The following is an 18,027-nucleotide window of genomic DNA, read 5'->3' on the forward strand; positions in this document are numbered from 1 at the left end:
GCTGGATTTGGTTATATAGGTAGATATCAGGGTTACTGTAAAATAGAGTCATACCTGATTTCTGCCTTAGTAGAGCAGTGGAGGCCGGAGACCCACACATTTCATCTTCCGCGCGGAGAGTGCACGATCACGCTTGAGGATGTTTATATGCACATGGGGCTTCCGGTGGATGGAGATGTGATATCGGGGATAACTTCTGGTTATTGGACTACTTTTTGTTGGGATAGTCTAGGACGTGTCCCGGAAAATTTTATCAGAGGTAAGATACCGTTAAATTGGTTATATGCCAATTTTCGGGAGTTGAGCGCAGACGCCTCTGAGGATGAGGTTAAGATGTATGCACGGGCATGCATACTGTAATTGATAGGAGGGTTGCTGATGCCGGACAAATCGCGCAACCTAGTTCACTGCATGTGGTTGCGACATCTTAGCGACTTTCGTCTCGCCGGATCATTCAGTTGGGGTTCGGCAGTTTTGGCTTTGTTGTACAGGGAGATGTGTGGAGCCACTGACTACAGACGTAATGCTATCGGCGGATGTCTCCTGCTGCTGCAGTCTTGGGCATGGTATCGATTGCCCTTTTTATGTCCTGTTGTGAAGAACCCATTCGTATTTCCACTACTTCTGAGGTAATTATAAAACTAATTTTGTATATTAATAATTTTATACAACGTATAACAAATTTTTTTTCCTTGAATAGGTGGTCTGCTGATAGAAAAATCATCAGGAGCTACCTGATGATTTAGAAAAAAATTAGGGTGCTAATCGATCAGAAGGCTGGCACACAGGTATGAATTTTAATGTTTAAAAATCGATTTTAGATTATAGTTATATAATTAGATTATTATTTTGATAAAAATTATATATTATTTATTTTAGTTTGAATGAGTGTCATAATCTACTGATGATGTGAGGGCGGTGATCCCACCTGAGTTGAGGGGTCCATTAGATGTTTGGATGTCGATTGTCCCTCTGATATGTTATGCGACCGTCGAGTGGCACTCCACTAATCGCGTGCTCCGGTAGTTTGGTTGTTTTCAACCAATTCCGGAAGCACATCGCAATATGGACGAGTTGCGTAGCTTAGATAGACGTGGCAAGACAGATACGGATTGGCTGGTGAGGCATCATGGGTGGGTCGTGTTGTGGGAGGATCGACATCGGCGCCTTCCCTGTAGAGATCCCATTTTTGATGACCTCTTGATGTATGCTGAGGATTATTATGAGTGATTCAACAGTAACGGGAAACTGTTTCTACTACCCAAGGATGCACGAGGGCAGACCTTTCCACGACGTCGACAGAGACGTTCACCGACACAGCACCATCGTCCCCCGACTCGTGGACGGAGAGCAGGTGCTTCCGGTTCATCCTCAGCTACACCAGCAGGACCTTCCCAGCAGCCACCGCAGCCATATATGATGCCATATATGATACCGCCATCGCCTTTCCATTACCAGATGCCACCGCCGTCTTCACATGGTTTTATGACCCCGCCACCGCCACCGTCACAGATGACCCCTCCTGGAGGCTATTATGTGTCTATGTTTTGCAGATCTTTGGCGGGTTCATCCTCGTCACCCATGGCCGCAGCACAGATACCTCCTGTACAGTTTTCACACTCAGCGATGTCTGGGTTTTCCCAGTTTTCCCAGTTTTCGCATGTCGGTGGGATAGTCAGTCATACACCTCCAGGGTCCTTATTCTATGGAGGTGCTTCATCGTCATCAGCTCCTCATCAACCTGATGTACCTGCTCAGGACGACGACGATGACGACGATGACGACGATGACGATGGTGACGACGACGACGATGATAACAGTGAGGAGTCAGAACCAGTGATACGAAGAAATCCTCCTCGAGACCGACAGCCACCGCCATGCGGAACACATTCGCGACGCAGGCATCGATATATTTTTTTATTATATTTGTATTTACTTTATTTTGTTTAATTGTAATTTTTTATTATTTCTCATTTAATACTTACTTTATTTTGTTAAATTTGTTGGACTTTTTTTTTTAATATATTTTAGTTAATTTTGTTTATTACCATTTAATATCAGTTATTGTAATTTGATTATCATTTACCATTTAATTCTTATTGTAAGTTTGTTGTATTTAAATATCAAATTGTTATTAGTTTGATAAAATTTAATAATAGTGTTCTTTTTTTAATCTTCATCAGCGATTATCGAATGACATTAACTTGAAGTAAATGCAAATTAAAATACAAGAATTATTATTTGATAAACAAATACATCATTTCCTCATCAATTGTTACTTGATGACAACAGAAGTGGACATGTTTTTCTAGTGTGTCATGGGTTTCTACAATGGCCACATCTTCTGTATTGTCTAGATCTTTCTCAAATATCCATATCGCAATGAATTCGATTGGATTTTGGACGACCACGCTCCCTCAATAAACTCGGATTTGGTACAATCGGAAGCCAATCTTGAACCTCATCAGGGTCTTTTTCATTACTTATGGGGGAAACTCAAATTCGTATACCTTAAAAACTTCAGATAGTAGGTATACGGGATCCACAAAATGGTTATAGTCTTGACATGTATGCGAGCAAGCTGCTATCACATGAGAGCATGGATACTTGAGAGCTTGAAAAAACCCGCAGTCGCACGCTCTGTCCCTTAGATTTACTCTTAATGACACAACTTCAATCCCTTGAAGAGGTCGGGGCAACTCTATGTCACGAAACATTTCATGCTTTCTAGAGAAGCTTGTTACAGACATTCTATTTGATGCAGCAATTTTTTTCTGTAGATCTGCAACTAATCTAGGGTGATAGACATGACCGCCTTGCATCCAGGTTTGAGCTTGTCCCCCGAGCTTCACAAAAAGCGCCCCCAAACTAAAATATATAGTTTTTACCAAAGCCGCTACAGGTAAATGACGTGCACCCTTTAAGGTTGAATTGATTGCCTCAACCAAGTTGGTCGTCATGTGTCCATATCGATATCCACCATCATATGCGTTCGTCCACATTTCTTTATCGATGAGGCTGATGTAATCGTATCCTTCCTCGTTCTTCGCCCGTAAATCTTGAAGCATTGATTCAAACGTTCGAGGAAGTAGTTCGTAACCTGATCAAAAAATGTATAACTTACTAACTTGCTTTCTTTACAAAATTAAAATGATCAAAAAATGTATAACTTACTAACTTGCTTTCACTTACCCATGCGCACAATTAATTGATGCTCATCATTCTTCTTGTACCTTCCATGATAGTTCGTAGTAATGTGTCGGAGATAATACCTATATTGGACAAAGGGTGGTTGCCACATTGGACCCAAAGACTCCATTGCTGCTTTGATCCCAGCTCCGCGATCTGAAATGACACAAATTTTTTCCCTCGTGATAACATGTGCACGTAAATTTCGGAGAAAAAAAGCCCAAGAATATGTATCTTCTCCTTCGACAAGAGCAAAAACAACTGGAAGAATGTTACGATTGACATCTTAGACAACTACCAATAACAAAACTTGCTTGTATTTTACATACAAGAAAGTCCCGTCGATATGGACCACAGGCTTGTAGTATTTGACAGCATTAACGCACTGTGGGTAACTCCAAAAAACCCGGTAGAATTGGCATCGATCGCGAAGAACTCGATCATTATGGTATGCATATGAGGTTTCGAAGTCCAATATTGTCCCAGGATTTAACGTCCGCACCAGCCTAAACCAACTTGGAAGTTCGTTGTAAGATGCATTCCATTCGCCATGAAGTTTGACAATGGCATTTTGTTTTGCCAACCAAGCTTTTTTATAGGAGACGGTATACCCATACTACGATTGTATAGCTGAAATCAACATTGCAACAGCTATATGAGAGCTTGCTTTTACCATGGGCATGATGGCTTGGCATATCACTTCAGAGTCCAAGTTCGGATGATCTTGGTTGACCCTTCCAGCACAACATGTGTGAGGACCGTTGTATACTGTTAGTTCCCATATGTTGTTTTTCCTCTTCATTTTCGATACGTGAACCATCCAATTACATCCGTTTTCGCGTCGGGCACAGTAGTATACATATTTTTTGGTCGTCGATCGATTGACTCTGGACTGAACATTGTTTATTGCTGAGTAATATCCATAGTCACCGAGATGAGGTATATCCGCAAATTCTGGCCCGTACATTGCACCATAATAAGCTTCATACATGTGTGCAGGAGGGTCAGTTTGTGCCACATTTCCTGGAACTTCAACATCATCGGAGTTGAATTGCTGTGATTCTGGGTGAATGAATAGTCCAGTCTCAGCACCATCCGCACCAGGCTCACGAAGCGGTTCTTCTGGTGGAGATGATGGTTCCTCCATGCTCTCCACATTTAGGTCGAAGAACCTACTACTTGCACGCCTTCCCCTTGAACTGGAAGGCATATCGACATTGAGATCGAAAAAGCTCGCAGTCGAATGTCTCCCCCTGGAGCTTGAAGCCATCGTGTCAAATGGAAACTGCACAGATGGTTGCGTCGATGGCATCTCCATATGGTCAAAGAAATTTGCAGATGAATGCCTTCCCCTTGAACTAGACGCGGTGTTGCCATACGGATTGTTGGCATTAAAATCATTACACATTATTGTAGTCGGGCTGTCAACTTGATCAACTTGTTCAACCAGCCCATAGTGTGAGCTTAAAGATTGACTCCGAACAGCACGCACTTGAACAAAATATGCATACATCTCAATAGCGGCGTCTGAATAATTACTTTGAGCTTCAACCATCATTTGAACATCATCATTGTTCGAAAGTTCGAACGATGTATAAGTGAATGGGAACAATGATGTTGGAAATCTGTACTGCAACGACAACATTCTTCTGTTACTTCCAACATGAATCTTCCTCGAAATCTTCGTTATTAGCTCCTCAAGAGTTATGTTTCTCTTGAATGATATTTTAACACGCTCATTTGATAAGAAAACAACGCCGGTTTCATCTTCTCGAATTTCACCATCATAATAAACAATAGCTGAAATTCACACCATTCTTTGACTTTAAAAGTGCGACAATATTATATCTGCAAAAAGAATAACTTAAACAAACCTGATTAAATAAATTATATATGAATGAAAATATAACACAATAAATTTTTTACACATCAACGTAAATAATTTAAATAATATAATTTTATATTATTACCTGCACCACAAAACTATTTCGACGTATGCTCCCGCTTTTCAATTTTACAAACATAAAAATTAATTGAAAATAATTAGTATAATATTTTTTCAAATAATGATAATAAACGATAAGTATAATTAAAAAATTATAACAAAATTACCTTATAACGAAAAATCGCACGAACTTCTAAATCAAATTTGAGAAGATTACGAGAATTATTATTCGTTGACGAAATTGTTGTATTAATTTATAAGAGAGGAGAGATGCGAGGAGATGTGAGCCGGAGGAGTGTATTTATAAGCATATAAGGCGCGGTACCTGCACCACGCTATATGTAATTATTCAGATAAAAGATATAGCGCGGATCAGAGACCGCGTTAAATATAATTTTGGCGTATAGCGCAGCCCCTGATCCGCGCTATACCCCTACGTAGCGTATAAAGCGGATCAAGGGGCGCGCTATACCCACGTGGCGCTAGATCACCGTATATCGCGGGGCAGGGGGCGCGCTATACCCACGTGGCGCCAAATCAGCATATAGCACGGTGCAGGGGGCGCGCTTTTCTACTAAAGGTGTTAGATCGAAAAATATAGTCTGACCAGTGTTAGATCAATAATAATACTGATCACCGGTGATATACCGGAAAAATAGTCCTCCGACATAGCGATAAATTTATAAATAACTTTCAGTATGCACATATATGTATAAAATTCTTGTACAAGAATATATTAATGAAACAAATCATGTCACTATATTGTTTTTTATTTAACAATAGAATGATCAAAACATGAGCAACATTAAAATTTAATGGTTAAATTAAAAAAATTTGAACAATAATAATTAAAATAGAAGTGAGAAAAAAAGTTGAGTTATAAAAAATAAAAGTAATTTACTCATATATGTTTACGAAAGTTGATTTTAAGTTGTTGTCATTATTAATGGATGAAAGTGAGAGTAATAAGAAATTTGTTTAATTATAAAATAAGTGTTTAAACTATATCACTTTTTAAATAGGTGTTCAACTTTTTTTGAATCATTCAGGTGTCTAATGTTACAAAAATTATCATTTTAGGTGCCTGAGATGTAGCAACCTTAAGTGGCACGTACCACACTCTGATAATTTTGATTTTTTAAATAAAAAATATCATTGTTATAAAAACCCTATTTTAAAAAAAAAATTAAAAAAAACACAAATCCTTAAAAATCTCAATCTCTAACCCTAACTCTAACCTCCCTTATCAGCCAAGGTTGTCGCCGTCTGTGCCACCCTTACTATCTCCTTAGTCGTCCGTCATCTCCCTTATTGTCGTGCGAGTCGTTGGATCGCCTGAGTGTTGCGAATTTTGAGGTTTGAGTTCGTGATATACGCGTTCTATTTTTGTCACAATTTTGTTGTTTCCTTCGTTAGAGACGCACTGTTTATGGTCAAGGTTGGTTTATCATATGGTGGAGGTCCGATTGACGTCAAATGGTGACGACCGATGTGGATTTAGGGATTGAAATTGGAGTTTTTCAAAATTTTGAGTTTTTTTAAGTTTTTTAAAATTTTATGTATTTTGAAATATATAATTTTATTTGTTTGTTTTAAATAAAATTTTTAAAATTACCAGAACGTAACACATATCACTTAACACTAGAATTTAACGGCCGTTATGGCCATGCACCTAAAGTGGTAAAAATTTTAATGTTATGTACCTGAATGATTAAAAAAACAGTTTGGTTACATATTTGAAGAAAGTGGTATAGTTTAGACACTTATTTTATAATTATGCCTAAGCAAAGCGCAAAGTGGGGTGTCTCCAATTGGAAAAAAGTGTACCACAACGAGTGGACAATACATGGCGTACGAGACCAGAAAAGATGGTAGGGCCATTGCTTGTGCACTCAACCTCAACATAGGCCCTTTTATTTTCCCAATTTTCAATGTTTCATTATTTTTGTTTTACTTTCGTGTTTTAATTTAAGAAAATAAATTAGGGTGGTCAATATATGAAAAAAAAAGTTCTAAATTCATTAGCTAACTCATTTTACTTCTTATAATATTATAATCATTTTTTATCTTATATATTAATTAATGATGTGACATACTCATAAGATTGTATAATACTATTATAAAATATCATCTGATAAAAAATAATATTATTTCAAAAATATTTGGGATTTTTATATAACTTTTTAGATTTTTCAATTTTATTTCTATCTTCTATTTGGATTTTTTTTTATGATAAATATAGAGTAATATTTGTTAAAAACTCTTAACAATTTGATAATGAACGCCTATACATTTGACGCAATATTTGAACTTGAGATCTCAAAGGATAACGAGTCCGTTAATCAATGAAATCGTTTGATTTGTACTTTTATTTGAAAAATAATAAACTATAACATTATTTTGGAGGAAAAAATAGATGGAATGAAAATAGAAACGGAAAAAACGTTAAGATGAAAACAAACTAAAAATACTAAAAGAAACCAAATCCGATCCATCTATACCAATTTATTAAGTAAACTTTTATAATTCAAATAAAAGTATATAGTAAATAATTTTTAAATAAATCAAATGATATCATTGGTGAGATTTAAATTTTAATTATCAACAAATTGCTAATAATAATTCAATCAACTCATGTAGATATATTAAATCAATAAATAAATTAATAAAAATCTAAAAAGGAAATGAAATTAAAAATCCGACAACTATGAAACAACACAGATAACCGCATTATTTTATAATAATAATAATAAGCTTAAGATTCAAGGAACAATTCGGTAACAATGATTATGTATATGTATATTCTTAAGATAAACAATTGAATGAGGCAATACCTTCAAAGGTAAAGGAAATACAAAAATGGTGGAAGAACAACTTTTGTTGATCAATTTAAGGTTATTGTATTTTTTTAATAGTTTGAATTAATTATAATATAGTATATGTTCATAATTTTTTAATCGTTAACAATACACATCATGTTTTTTTTTTCTAAGTATGATTTTAATAAGAATTGATAGTGAGTGTTGGTGAAAAATTAGTAATTCAATTTAATTTCGTAACTTTAGATAGTGTAGTAAATTAGTATTGAATTATTCTGTAAAAATTGATTCGGTCTGACCCATTGTTCAAGCTAATTGTGGGAGACGTCACTATCGTCGCTAGTTATTATGTCGAGGTTTGTCCATGTCCGGGGTTATATTTATTTCTGTGATTATTTTATTGTTTGGTATGCACTGTTAAATTGTTAGTTTGACTATTTGTTGAAGAATCGGGCAAAGATAACGAAAGAACACAAGAATTTTAACGAGGTTCGGTAATGTGCTTACGTCCTCGGTGCCTAGGCGGCGCTAGAAGTTTTATTCAATGTCTCATAAGTTTAGGTTACATCTCTATTTATAATAAAAAACCTGGTACATAATTACATAATTGACCTTGTACCGTCCTGTCCTCTTTACTGGTATATTTATGAGCCATACCTATCAAATCTCCACCTTGGCGAATATCCTGCCCCTTGGAAACTTTAATGTGGGTTGGGTTACCTTACTTCTTTAACAACTCGAAACATTCAACAAGTCCAAGGAATGCTTGAACTTGTCTGTCGTAACTAGCTTGGTGAACATATCAACGGCATTCTCATCAGTATGTACCTTCTGAAACAAAACCTCTCCAGATGCAACCAACTCTCTGATCTTGTGAACCTTACATCAATATGTTTAGTTCTAGCACGATACACATGATTCTTAGCCAAGTGAATAACACTTTGATTATCACAAAAGCAACTGAACTCCACCTTGTTCAACACCCAACTCCTTCACTAAACCAGTAAGCCATAAAACCTCTTTTGCTGCTTCAACTGCTGCCATGTATTCAACTTCAGTTGTAGATAATGCCACAACAGATTGAACAATAGACTTCCAACAAATAGGCCCTCCACCAAGAGTAAACACATACATTGTCGTAGATCTTCTATTATCCAAGTCACCTGCATAGTCTGAATCCACATATCCTACAACCAAAGGATTATCCCGTTGACTGCTAAAAACAATTCCATGTCCTACAGTACCCTTTAAGTACCGAATAATCCACTTGACTGCTTCCCAATGTTGCTTACCAGGTTTAGACATGTACTTACAAACTTGACTAACAATATGAGCTAAATCAGGACGAGTACATACCATTGCATACATCAAGCAGCCAACAACATTAGAATACAGAACCTTTGCCATATCTTCAGCTTCCTTATATGTCTTCGGGCACTGTTCTGATGCGAGCTTAAAGTGATTCGCTAATGGATTGCTAACTGGTTTTGCGTTGCTCATCGCAAACCTTTATAGCATTTTCTCAACATAACCCCGTTGAGATAGCCACAATTTCCTTGAGTCTTTGTCCCTGCAAATTTCCATTCGAAGAATTTTCTTTGCAGCACCTAAATCTTTCATATCAAATTCCTGACTCAATAAGGTTTTCAAACCAATAACATCATCCATGTTCTTCGCAGCAATCAACATATCGTCAACATACAATAACAGAAAAATAAAAGAAACATCATCAAGGCTCTTAACATAGACACACCAATCATACTCACATAGGTTGTAGCCAATCTTGATCATATAGGAGTCAAACCGTTTATACCACTGTCTCAGAGACTGTTTCAACCCGTACAAAGATTTCTTCAATATGTAAACTAAATGCTCGTTTCCAAGTTGAGTGAAACATTCAGGCTGTCGCATGTAGATATGATCCTCTAAATCACCATGTAAAAAAGCAGTTTTAACATCCATCTGCTCTAAATGCAAATCCCAACTAGCCACCAATGCAAGTACTGCTTGGATTGAAGTGTTCTTGACCACAGGAGAAAAGATTTCATCATAATCAACTCCTTTCTTCTGTGAAAAACCCTTTGCTACCAAGCGAGCCTTGAACTTCTCCCCCTCTTTTTCTGTTACTGCTGGTTTCTTCTTATACACCTATTTGCAACCAATCGGCTTCTTACCCTCATAAAGGGGAACTAACTCTCATGTACGATTGTGATTCAAAGACTCCATCTCCTCAACCATGACATTCATCCACTTGTCATTTTCCTGACTAGTAACAATATCATGAAAAGTAACCGGATCATCACTGCTAACAGTAAGTGCAAAAGAGACCAAGTCTTTAAAACCTAATCTGCTCGGGGGCTTTATATTCGTCCGTCTCACCTGTCTCTGGAGAGACTATAATCCTGTAAATCATCCGTAGTGGAACCACCAAAATTCGGTTAAGAAGTTTCTGGTTTCCCAACTGGAATCTGCTCGAAATCCACCACTGTCGTGTCTTTCTTCTGCTGCAACATGGATTGATCATAAAAAAACATCTCCACTGATCATAATTTTCTTCGCAACTGGATCCCAGAACTTGAATCCTTTGACACCTTTCTTGTAACCCAGAAAAATGCACTCCTTCGATTTTGCATCAAGTTTGGATCTCTCATCAGCAGGTACATGCACATAAGCAGGACAACCAAAAATCCGTAAGTTATCAAAACTAACATCATGACCAGTCCATACCTCTTCTGTAACTTTCCCAGCCAATGATGCCCTTGGCGATCTGTTGATAAGATAACACTCTATGTTAACAGCCTCGGCCCAGAAGTGTTTGGGAAGCCCCGCATTCAACCGCAAACATTTGGCTCTTTCATTCAACGACTTGTTCATCCGTTTCGTAATACCATTCTGTTGTGGTGTCTTGCGCACTGTAAAATGTCTCTTAATCCCGTGATCCTTACAGAAGTATAAGAATTGTGAATCTGTGTACTCTGTACCATTGTTAGACCGCAAACACTTGATTTTTCGTCATGTTTGGTTTTCTACCTCAGCTTTCCACAACTTGAACTTCTAAAAAACGTTTGACTTCTGTTTCAAAAAATACACCCTAACTTTCCGTGAAAATCGTCAATAAAAGTAACATAATACCTAGATCCACCCAGAGACGATATCGTGGAAGGCCCCCATACATCAGAGTGCACATAATTAAGAATCTCTTGAGTTGTGTGCTTCGTAGTCTTGAAACGGACTTTAGTCTGTTTACCAAGAACACAATACTTGCAAAAATCGAGCTTACAACTTTTGACACCATGCAACAAATTTCTTTTGTATAATTCTGCCATACCACGTTCACTAATATGAGCAAGACACATATACACAGTTTTGTAGTATCATCACAGGACTAAACAGAATGAACTCCACCTACAACGGTACTCCCTAACAATCTGTAAATATTCCCTACCATCATCTTTCCTTTCATCACAGTCAAAGCTCCTTTAACAATTCGAATGGTCTCCCTATCCTCATCAGCCTTAGGGATAAAACCATTCTTGCGCAAAGTGCCCAAAGAAATCAAATTCTTCTTCAAATCTGGGATATGTCGAACACCACTCAACGTCCGAACAGAGCCGTCATACATCTTAATTCTGACATCACCAATACCAATAATATTGCAACATCGATCATCACCAAAATAAACAAAACCAGAATTAACCGACCTGTATGTCGAAAACTATTCCCTATTTGGCGTAATGTGATAAGAACATCCAGAATCAAGAATCCACACATCCGTCAATTGAGTCGTTTAAATAGAAAACATATCACCTTCACTGCAATCAGAATTGTCATCCTTGACCACGTTCACAGACTTGGATGAAACATCATACTTCTCATCAGTCTGCTTTTTCAACTTCGGACAGTCTCGCTTCATATATCCCGCCTCCTTGCACTTGTAACAGTGAATTGTCTTCTTATCCCTAGATTTGGATATGGAATTCCGCTTGCCAGACCATGCCTTCTCTGGATTCCGTCCACGGTCTCGATTACCCTTGACATATAAGCTATCAACTTGAGAGTTTTCCCCTACATTCTGGTTCCGCTGGTTGTGAGATAACAAGGCTGCAGTAATCTCCTCAACGTTGATAGTCTCTTTCCCATATGTAAGAGTAGTCACCATGTGTTCGTAAGAGGGAGACAACGAACACAATAGAATCATCGCTCTGTCTTCATCCTCAATTTTCACATCAAGCCAAGCCAAATCAGAAATGATTTGATTGAAGACATTTACGTGTTGCGCCAAATCATGATCATCCTACATCTTCAGCCCATATAGCCGCTGCTTTAGATACAGTTTTGTCGTTAAGGATTTGGACATAAACTGACTTTCCAACTTCCTCTAAATTTTGTCTGTAGACGCCAGATGCATGACGTGATACATAACCTCGTCTGCCAAGCATAATCGTATGGTTCTTGCCGCTCGCTGTTGCAATTCTTCCCATTCGTCCTCTTCCATCGACGCTAGCTTTGTAGGTCGCAAAGCCTTCAGGATCCCCTGCTACGCCAACAGATCCTTCACCCTCGTTTGCCATAATCCGAAGTTACCCTGACTATCGAATTTAGCAACTTCGAATTTTTCTCCTGACATCTGATACCAATTGTTGAAGAATCGGGCAAAGATAACGAAAGAACACAAGAATTTTAACGAGGTTCGGCAATGTGCTTACGTCCTCAGTGCCTAGGCGGCGCTAGAAGTTTTATTCAATGTCTCATAGGTTTAGGTTACATCTCTATTTATAATAAAAAACCTGGTACATAATTACATTTTATGAAATTGATTGAATTAAATTTATTTCAAAAAAATGTCATGTGATGCATGCTTGTCTATCGGATTCAGAATATATGATGTTCATTCGGAATATTTGATTATGTTGATACGTCGGAATCAAAATATATGCTCTGCATTCAAAATATTTTATTATATAATTATTACATTTAGATCAAATCAGAATTCAAATATATGTTATGTTACTATGTCACATTGAGTTGAGATTGAAATGGGAAGTTCAGTGTGTTCACATGATGAGGTGAATTTCACTTCGGATTCAGTCACCTCTGCCTTTTGGACAGACCCCACTTTAGGTGGTGTGTGTAAATAGAGTGGTTATGGGGAATCTACTCTTCGAACGGTATAAGGAGTATAGGTGCATTTATATTTGCATATCATTCAGACTTTGAATACTTATATTTGAATCGGATTGAGTTTTGACTTGTGTTTGGTTGCACTTTAGAGACACACTAAGCTTAATAACTTACACCCCATAGGTTTTATTTCAGATGATCTGGTACCTGGAATTTCATCACTTTTTCAAATAAAACTATTTTCAGTATGAACGATTTTCATATTCTTTCACTGTTTATTTATTATTTGGGAATATTATTTGTAATGAGACTTTGGACTTACAATCATTTTTGGAATTGTTTATGCATGCCTTTCGAATATTATTATTTAGGCTTAATATCAAAATAAGTGCCCAAATTATACATCAATTCTTTGAATAGGTGCCTAAACTATTTTTTTGATCCATCCATGTGCCTAATGTTACAAACGTTACCACTTTATGTGCATGGGCTGTCAACGACGTTAATTTCCCTGTTAAGTGACACGTGTCATAATATGGTGATTTTAAAATTTATTTATTTAAAAATATTATTATATTTATAAAAGAACCCCTAATTTCTCTTAAATTATAAAAAACCCCAAAATACCTAAAATCCCCAAATCATACCCTTAACTCACCGCCCCTCTTTCTAACCATGACTAATGCCGTCGACTTAGTCTCTGCCATCCTCCTAGTCATACATCGTCGTAGTTGTCATTGTTGAACTAACTTTTTATTCTGATATAAAATGTTTTTTAAATGATTTAATTTGTTAAAATCAATTTTATAAATATTTTGTCATAAACAATTTTAAAACGTTTTTCAGTGTGAAAATAATCACAAGTGCTATTGAGTAAATTAACATTTTATGAATTTCATTTTAAGCTTAAAATACTTTATTTTTAGCTAAAACACCTTTCAGTCTCGAGACCATTAAGGTAGTCTCGATACCAAAATTCCGTAATGCATTTTGATATCAATACCATGGTCTCAGTCTTGAGACTGATGGGTTGGTATTGATACTAATTCAAACAATATCGATACTGAAGGTTTAACGACTATAAATTTGACCGTTGAAACGATTGGTCTCGAGACCAACGTGTTGGTATCGATACCAAATGTGAAGGTGAGCATTAGATGCTCAAAATTAATGAATCCAATGGCTCTATTCAATCTCTAAAACCCTAAATCAAAACCCTCTCAAAATTCTCTTTTTTTTTCACTCAAATTACTACAATTTCGTACCTAAATCTTCACTCCATCATCATCTAGAGTGGATTTGCATCAATATCTAGAGTGGATTTGCATCAATATCATCACTCATTTTCATCAAAATTTGAGGTAATCAATTTTAAACCTTTTTTTATTTTTCGATTTTTTTATTTAAAATTGATTTTAATTCATGTTGTTAAGTTCCTTTGGACTCTTGAATTAATTTATAAGTTGTTTGAACAAATATCTTTTGCTTTAACAACATGTTTCACTCAAAATTTTTCAAAAATATCTCTACATAAGGGTTTCAATTTTTTTAATGTGTGAAAATTGTCTTATTTGGATGCAATTGGGTTGCTCACTAGACATATATATGCATGTTTTTCTTGCAGGAGGTCAACCTATTCTCCATTTTTAGCCTAGAACCCTTGTTTTAGCTGTAACACCCTAACCCGTATCCGACCCGGATACGAATCCGATGTGTCACATTGACTTTTCAAATTGTTTACTTTTAAAAGATAGTTGAAAATTTAAACTTTTATTTATATAAAAACGGTGGAATCCCTTAATCAAAGTACATAAAGAAAATTCAAATTCCAACTGAAAATAAAATACTTAATAATTTACATAAATACAGTAAAGTTCGTTTACAAAACTGATCAGAGCATATACAATTCAAACCTTTAATTACATGCCAATAACATTCAGTATAAGAAAATACCTACGGTCTAAATTCTTTCTGATTTGATCTTTGATAACCGTCGTTTTGCTATCAAAATAATTCCGGCTTCTTAAATAGAAAGAAAAGGTAGTATAGAGAAGCATGGTCGATCCACAAGGATTATGATTTTTATGATTTAATGAAATTGTTTCTTGATTTTAGGAAAAGATAGAATTCCAGTTAAAGTAGAAAATGTATAATAAAATAAATAATTATAAAAAAGGAAAAATAATAAAATAATAAATAGTAATAGTAATAAATATAAAAGGGGGATTTTTGAAAGTTGTTTTTAAAATAAAAGATAAGAATTAAATAAAAGAAAATAAATAAATAAATTAAAGAGATTGAGATAAAGATAAACTTATTGTGAAAGCAGCCTCAGACTTCAGCTTTGCCTCAAATTCCTCGGATCATTTAAACATATTTTTACTTCAAGATTCACGTCGACTTACAAGGACAATTCTTTTGCTGCCGACTCGGATTATGTTGTTTCAACGATAACTGATTTCGATCTCAGTTTCCTCTTAGTAAACAATTTTACTAAGCGTGTTCTCGGGAAGTTGAATATACTTCAATAAACAAATCCTACTTCAATAAGCAAATCCTTCTTCAAACGTTAACCATAACAATATCCATACCAATGTCGAAATCGTTTTGATTTGAAAAGTAAGCTCAAAAAATAGAGAGAAAATCCGAAGTGATTTAAGTACCTTACAATTCTCACGCTTGGAATTGAGCCTTCGCTTTAGTCTTCGGCTTGAAAGAAAATTAGCTAAGCATGACCAAAATTGTAACACCCCAACCCGTATCTGACCCGAATACGAGTCTGAGATGTCACGTCAACTTTTCAAACCATTTTCTTGTATCAAATAGAGAAATATCCAAATTCCATTTAAAACATACTAAATAATTTACATATATTTACTCAAAACATTTACAAAACTGTTCAGAGCTTATACAATTTACTTTTCCTTAAATACATGCCAACTAGAATTTATATAAATAAATACATATTATTTATTTTTCTTTTGATTTAACCTTCGGTAAGGAGAACTGACCTGTCTTGCTTCACTTAACTTCTCTTCTCGATATCCGGGACCTACGTGTGAAACAATCACACGCTAAGGCTATGACTTAGTGAGGCATAAAAATACATCTAATGCAATTTATAACCACCAACCATGCATGAATATTTTATATTATCATATCATATAATTCATATACTTTTACATGTAACGTATACATACATACCTACATACATGTCATCATATAAATCATTAATACTCATTCACATATATATTAGCATATATTCACGTATATCCTATAACATATACAATAATCCATAACACACATATATCATGTCATACAGTTCATATCACAAACCATATATAAATATCATATACATTGTATTTAGGGTTATCTCTTTATTGGCTCATGTTTACATTTGAGAACTAAAGATATTTGAGTACATTGAGGTTGTGCACCTATGCTATCTCCGCAGCTCGTATAATTCCACTGAGTGGCATATGAAATCTATGTCTCGAAGGACCTATCCATATGTTCTGAAGAACATAGGTAAATGTCCACATGTCCCGAACAACATAGGTAATCCTGTCCATATGTCCCGAAGGACATAGATAACCCTCGCCTCTTGGCATGCCAACTATACCTATAGATCTCATCTCATATAACATGAGCATTTATGATATTTCATATCACTTATATCACATAGACATATGCATATATACATGTAATCACATAGCTTACTTTTACGTAGTTCATGTCACTTTTCATATGATCTCTTGTTCGTATGTCACATAGCTTAAATCACTCCTCAAGTGTTCATATAAACATGGATGCCATATCTTGTTCACATATGTTTCCCCTATTCATATAGACATCTGATTCACTTTCACATATCACATATACTTTCTCTTTCATATATGTCATGTCTTGTGATCATGTAAGCACATTACTTATTTTCATATGATTTCACATTCATACGTCACATATCATATATCACATATAGTTCACTTTTCCATGTTATCACACATGCATATAAATTTTTCTTATATCTTTTATCTTATAGTTTGGTATCATTATTTATACTCAAGTCTCCTCACTAATATATTGTTCTCATATTATCCTATAGTCTAATCTTATTTAACTCGTCTTACTTCTCATTTAGTCATATAATTCTATTATCCTGATTCCTATAATTGATCATATATATATCATGTAACACATATGGTCACATATCATATGTTCATACAACTCCGTATGTCCCTATCATACAATTTATTTCATATTCTTATGTAATCATATAGATCATTTGTACCATTTCACATAATTTATCACACTAACATATATTTATACATAAATTGAATAACATACACAACATGTCAACACATATATTCATGCACACATATAAATCATAACAAACACATTCTTCTATTTATGAATTCGTGCATTTTACTATCGAAAATAGACTTGTCGCAAGTGTTATTTCCATTAAACATCATGTACTATTAATATGCACTCACCTGGCCTCACTAGTCAATATCGTTCTCTGATCTTTCTTCGATGCCCAATACTTGCCGACTGATCTGGACTTACTTTCGATTGATATCTACATAATCATACATTATAAATATCAATATTCTAAATAGCATACTCTGATTCTCATATCTTAAACTGAAGGAATAATTTGTTTTCAATTTCCCTTATAAGAGGTATCGGTACCCACTATAGGGTATCAGTACATCCTTTAACTGAGGTATCGATACTCAAATTTCATTCAATAATTTTTCATTTCAAGGGGGTATCGATACCATCCTTAAGGTATCAGTACCCTTTGAATATATTCCCGAATTTTACTCTTGAGGTATCGGTACCTGTTGAATGGGTATCGATACCCTTTGCCCATAAATCACATTTTAAGTCCGAAAATTAATTCATTTCAGCTCAATTGTTTCATATATCATCCCCTTTATTATTCTT

This window comes from Hibiscus syriacus, unplaced genomic scaffold, assembly GCF_006381635.1.
Source record: "Hibiscus syriacus cultivar Baekdansim isolate YM2019G1 unplaced genomic scaffold, ASM638163v2 tig00002840_pilon, whole genome shotgun sequence".
Lineage (NCBI taxonomy): Eukaryota > Viridiplantae > Streptophyta > Magnoliopsida > Malvales > Malvaceae > Hibiscus > Hibiscus syriacus.